Raw genomic sequence first — 6,306 nt, forward strand, 5'->3', positions numbered from 1 at the left:
GAGAGGCAAGTGCATCGTCACCGGCAAAAGGTCAAAGGTAACAATGTGACCGGAGGGCTTATTGTATTGTTTTTCTTGCCAAAATAAAAAAGATAATAATAATAATTTCAGTACATGTGTCAAATAAAAAAAACAAAAAGGGGCCAAAAGGGCACATTGGGATCATGGAGCAAAAGGGGCAGGTGCTCAAGCCCCCTTAGCGCCCCCCTCTGCACGTGCCTGGTGCCTTGTTTACATCCCCATAATTTTTTTCCTGAGTTTTTGCAGCACTAGGTGCTTGTTTTTCCCAAAAGTAAAGCAACAGGAAAGTCAGAGAGACATGCAGCAAAAGACCACAAGACAGATTTGAACTTGGGTCGCCCCCGTCGAGGACTAAGGCTTCGATACATGGGTAATGCATTGCACACTAACCACTGGTCCACCGAAGGCCCCCTTGAAGCACCCATCATAATTGTTTTGATTTGTGTGTCTTTTAACCTGCTTTGCTTGGAAAACTGCTAAAATGAATAATATTAAAGATCTCTCTGAAGCTGCTTTGTGTCATTTCTTAATGAAGTAAATTCTCAAACAAACATGTAAAAAAAAAGTAACAAGATTTTTCCTAAATAGATCCGAAACAATCAACAAAGCATGTTTCACAAACCGATTTTACTTTGTAACCTAACATTGAGAAATAAAATACACACTAAAAGGTGAATAGGTTAATTTGTAATAAATTAATTAATTTAAAATGACTTATTTTGGGTTAAACCATTTTTTCCCCTAAATTTAAATGTTCCTAGAAAGTAATAAAAACTTAGTTGTATTTTAAAAAAGTTAAACAGTTAAGCAGGTGATAAACATACTTTTCGTTTTTTATTATGTTATGTAATATTCTAATCTAAGGTTTTGTATTTTTCATTAAAACTGAAAATAATTAAAATAAATAAAAGAAAAAAATGATAAAATAATGTGAATCAATTGGGAATTTAATAATCTATCAGCATATTGTTGATTAAAATGACTGGATACATTCAGATAAGCCATACAACACTTTTTTTAAAGTTAATGTTTAGAGTTAATAATTAAGTTAATGATTCTTTTTTGCTTTGTAGCACAGACCAAGCTGTGCCTCCATAGCAGGATATTTGCTGTTGAATATAATTTGTTGTTTTTTTTATCTTCTTGTGTGCCTCTCCTCCAGCTGATGGGTTAGCTTTCCTACTTATTGAAAAGACCTTTTGCATAAAGAATTTTCCACTTATTTTGAATTTGTGTGATCAGCTGATCCTGGAAGAGTTCGGAGTCCCAAACAATCCAGAGAGGAAAAATCTGAGGGAGAAAAGCCGTGGAAAATTCCACAATGACCTCGACAGGTCCTCAGCTCTGCATGGACCTCAGTCAATACGTTTAAAGGGATTAAGGCTAAATCAACAAAGGGTCACTTCCTCTCATTCTTATCTATAGACATCTGTAATCTCCCCTTTAGTTTGTGCTCAGGACAAATTTTATTGAAGATCTGTCTGTGTGAGGCAGGATAAACGTGAGTTGGATTGTCAGCTGTTTTATCTGTGACTCTGCACTCTGTTTACTGTGGGTCACCTGAATCAATAACGGCTGGATGCTAGTCTTCCTTTAGATAAGCCCCCCCCCCCAACTTTCCCTCTGTGGACTGCAGTGATAAAGATTCTATAATGGAGCAAATGCCAATAAACACATTGGTATCACATATCCAGGCTTTAGAGGGGTGTGTATTTGTTCTCATAAGAATTACTCCAGGATGTCCTCATTTGCCTCCATCATCTTTCATCTTTGGCAGGTTTTGTGCTACTAGCAGGGACAAGTTTGGGCTTGCAGAGCCGGGCCTCCCAGGGTCTGAGGCATGCATGCAAACATGCACAGCAAACACTATCACCCCCCTCCCCCCACACACACACACACACACACACACACACACACACACACACACACACACACACACACACACACACACACACACACTGGATGAAGACCATCTAAATGAATGACTAGAGAGAAACTGCCTCTGAATTAGAGAAGCCATGGAGGCTTTGATTTCCTCCTCCTCCAGATTTTGTTTTAACTTGTCTTGTAATAATAAAATCAAGGAGATGATTTATTGTTTGATTTAATTTAATTTAGTTGTAGAGACCTTATTAATGCTTCAATTATTTTATCATCCCATGCTAACATAAACAACATAACTGTAACAACATAATATTTACAGTTAGCTTCTAAACTCTGTCCTTTAAAAGAGGCAAAATTTGTTTTTATCTTCTTTGTGTTCTTTAAATTAGGACTGAACTTGAAGCCCACAGGATGATAGATTAAATATGACCCTTCACTGCCGCACCTGCTGCAGACCAAGTTCTCCCACCTGAGGTTTTATTTTTATTTCCATACCTCTACCCTTTATTTGATAAGCATTTTTAAAATAATTTCATTAATAAGGTCAATAAGGTCCACAAAGTGCTCTACAACAATTAAAAACAACAGCACAACTAAAGTAGATGAGCAAAATACAGACAAACAAAAACAGGAATTGCAGGTTTTTTTCTATTATATGGTGCCCTCTGACAGCTTTCAAAGTAGGTGGATTTGTTTTTCTATTGAGTGCTGTATATATTACTAGAAAAAAATAGAAAAAAAGCAAACTAACAAAAAAGAAAAAAAAAAAGAAGAAGAACGTGGATCCAACTATGGATCCTAAGGAAAACAACCCTCCAACAGCTCATTGTGCTACAACATAGGTTTTGTCCACCTGCTACATCATATTCTTGTTATGCTAGTTTTGAGTTGTTTTTTTTAAAATCAGGGTTAAAATCTCATCAAATATCATATAAAATGAATAAAATTTTGCTCATGTTTATTTATATTTGATTTGTGGGGTAAAATTAAGTTTCAAAATAAGGAGGAGCAAAGCTATGAAAGCTTATAACATTTAAGACTGTAGCTCTTGAAATGACACAGCAGTAAGAACCCTTAACTCAGGAGGGTAACTACAAAATAAGTTTAGAAATGTTTCATGCAAGTTTTTCCAGAAAGTTGATCCATGCGGTGAAGGTGAAGCTAACCCACCAGCCTCTGCAGAGACACCAGCAGAAGCAGAGAGTCCTGCACCCTGGTCTGAATGCTTCAATACAAAAATATGCCAAGAGGAGGTAATAGCTCAAATAAAAAATAAATATCTAATAATAATATGGAGGACATAAAGGAATCCCTTTATTTTATGTCAACTGAACTGGTAAAATAGACATGGTAACAAGAAGAGCTGATCGGTTTAGTGAATAAGTTATGTGAATAAAAGCTATGCTAATTGAAAAAGACAGACATGTAGCAAAGTTGGAGCTAATTTAATATAGGAGGCTTTGGTTCTGCATATCTAGACACCACAGAGGAAGAGCTGCAGACTCTTATTGTTACGGAAAAATGGACATTAACATGATGACATCTAAAAGATAAATAATGTCAAAGAAAGGAACCAATGTGTACATTATGGGAAGTTAATAAAAATGGAAAGGAGGTCAACTGAGAAGCTGACAGAAAATATTTTGGGAAATCAAATTGGTATGTAAGAACAATAAAAAAAATTACAGACATATCAGCCGGCTGAGTGATAAAATGAAGAGGATCTTCAAAAATACTGTAATCTTCATTAAAGCAGGATAGAACCAACATTGATTTTTCAGAAAATTTTACTGAAAGGCTAAAGGACTCAGATTCCAGAATATGTAATGCAGAGAAGGATGCAGATTATTATATATATTGTTGTTATACAGATTAATAATAGAGTAGAGTAGAAAAACATTACATGCTGCTGTCTATAAGTTAGTTTAACAGCAGAAACCTACCCACTGATTTATCAAAGAAGCACCAATCATATTAATGCCTGGATGATGATATGATTGAATTTAAAATATATGATTTACACTTAAGAAAAATAAGGTAAAATTCCACTAGATATGAGATCCTCTATGAGAAAAAAGAATATTCTGGATTTGGGTCCAGGTTAAAATACAACACTGGTCATTTTAAAATGTAACCTAAACAAATTCTGGTGCAGACTGGTTTGGGTTCACTGGTCTGTTAGATCTGCTTGCTTCCTGGTGCTTATCCTCCTCTCTACGTTGCTCCAACTCTACACCTGCTGAGTTGTCTTTTAAGATTCAAGATTCAGGGATATTTTTAATGCCTTCTGCTGCTCAGATTTTTCACTTAGCATAGCCAGCATTGCAGTAATAAGGAGCACTAATGTTTAAAGATCTGCTTAAAGAAAAAAAAAATATTCTCTGTTCCTCTTGTTCCTCCTCCTGCTTTGAACAATATGTCCTCAGCAGTTTTCCTCTCCATTCAGACTGTCTCCATGCACAGCCAGGTACATAAACTCAAACTCCTCCTGTTTCATCTCTTGACAAAACCCAGTACATAAACCCAGCAAGTCCAGCTCACTGGTGGCGTGGCAGACAGACACAACAAGTCCAGCGTACGGAGTTTACAGGGGGGCCTTGTCGCCTTGCCAGCCTCTTTATTGCCTGGGATGGGTTGCAGTAGTGAATGGGCCCCTGCCAGTAGCCAGCAGTGGTCCAGTTATACACAGGAGAGGTTCTCGGCAGGCAGCTATTGTCATGGTAAACTGGGTTTTGAATGGAAGAGGATGGGCAGGACGCACACACATAAAACAGAGGAGGACGGGGAGGGAGGGCGGACAAACAACCCGACCACCTCAGAGATGGCACACATGTCAGATGGCAGAGATACACTCGTTCTGATCCAGATGAATAAACACTCTACTCATTATTCATTCAAAAAATAATAATAAGACACATTTGTGATGTAAAAAAGTGAAATTCAAATAATTATTTCCAAAAGAAATAGACTTTAACTCTACCTGTAAGTCTGGATCACAAACATAAAGCCTGAGTTACTCATACGATTACTGGATTTAGGTTTATTGTAATCCTTCAATGTGACTCAATGTTTCTAGACTAATTTGAATTATTCAAAGAGGTCCAGTCTGAGTTCTAACTTGGATCTGAACCTGAGGAGGAAGCCAAGGATTAGGGTGATGGTAAGAGCTCAGCCTGAAAGACATGGAGCTCATCACCAATGAAACATCTTCAGAACCCAGAGGGAAAAATGCTGCTCAGCTGTTAAAAGAAATTTCTGTTTGCTGTGAAGCTGAAAAAAAGTATATCTGATTATTTAGAAAATGTTTGACTTTTTATTCATTATATAATCTAAATGCACATTCATAGATTCTAAATCTGTCCTAATTTTTCATTACTTTATCATCACTTCCTATCAGTAGCCATAATGATAATTCTAAACCTAATTCTGTGTATGAATCATTTTGGGCTCTCTGGTCTCACTGAGCCACCTTGAAGCTTGGTGTTTATTTGCGGTGAAAGTAAAAGTTTCATATCGATTCAGATGGACCAGACGCTTTCTTATCAGCTGCTTGGAGGAAACAGGGAGAAAGCGAAAACAGCCAACAGTTAAAAGGCCCCGGGCTGCCTGATAATCCTCCAGGTTTAAGGGCCCTCCTGACAGACGTGATGTGTGCAAGCTAATCAGTAAAAGACTCAAGTATGCCACACATACACACACTTTAAAACGGGTGAAGAAAGAGGGAAAGGACAGAGCAGAGGAGGGAAAAAAACAGAATAAACCTCCCTCCTTAGATTCCTCGTCGCCCCCTCTCCCCTCCTCTTCCTCAGACTCCTTTTCTTTTTTGAAGCTCATTTTCTCCTGCATCCTGCTGTGCTTTTACAGTCACAAACTTTCAAAGGTTCTTCTTCAATAAAGCAAACACACACATTAATTCTCCTTCATTGCTTTGCAGTTATCGCTGTGACACACCGACTGCCATTTAAGGTAAATACTGGCCAAAAACAGTCAGCTTTTAAAACTCTACCCTACAAGTGGCTTTAAAGTGCTCCCATGATGCTGCTGCATTGTTGTCTCTGCTGTTGCATCGCAAAAAGAAAAAGGATTCGGACATGTCAAAAGGTTAAGGTTACTGCAACAGTGCGCTGATCTGACCCAATAATTGTGGACATGTCTGACTCTGGTCTGGCATAGATTACTGACTTTTCAATAATGTGACTAAAAATCCCTTTTCTGGTTCAATTCATAATGAAGATGAAATCTGCTGCTTCTAGCTCCATGCTAATCAGGTTACATTAGATGGTTATACTTTTGCTCATTTTGGTAACAACTCCTTTATGTTGCCTAAAATTATTGTTGAATGATTTCCATCATACATCAGTGTAAATATTTCAATTCTTAACCCCCAGGTTGTCAAGAGCA

This window comes from Cyprinodon variegatus, unplaced genomic scaffold (genome assembly GCF_000732505.1).
Source record: "Cyprinodon variegatus isolate N-32 unplaced genomic scaffold, C_variegatus-1.0 Scaffold456, whole genome shotgun sequence".
Classification (NCBI taxonomy): domain Eukaryota; kingdom Metazoa; phylum Chordata; class Actinopteri; order Cyprinodontiformes; family Cyprinodontidae; genus Cyprinodon; species Cyprinodon variegatus.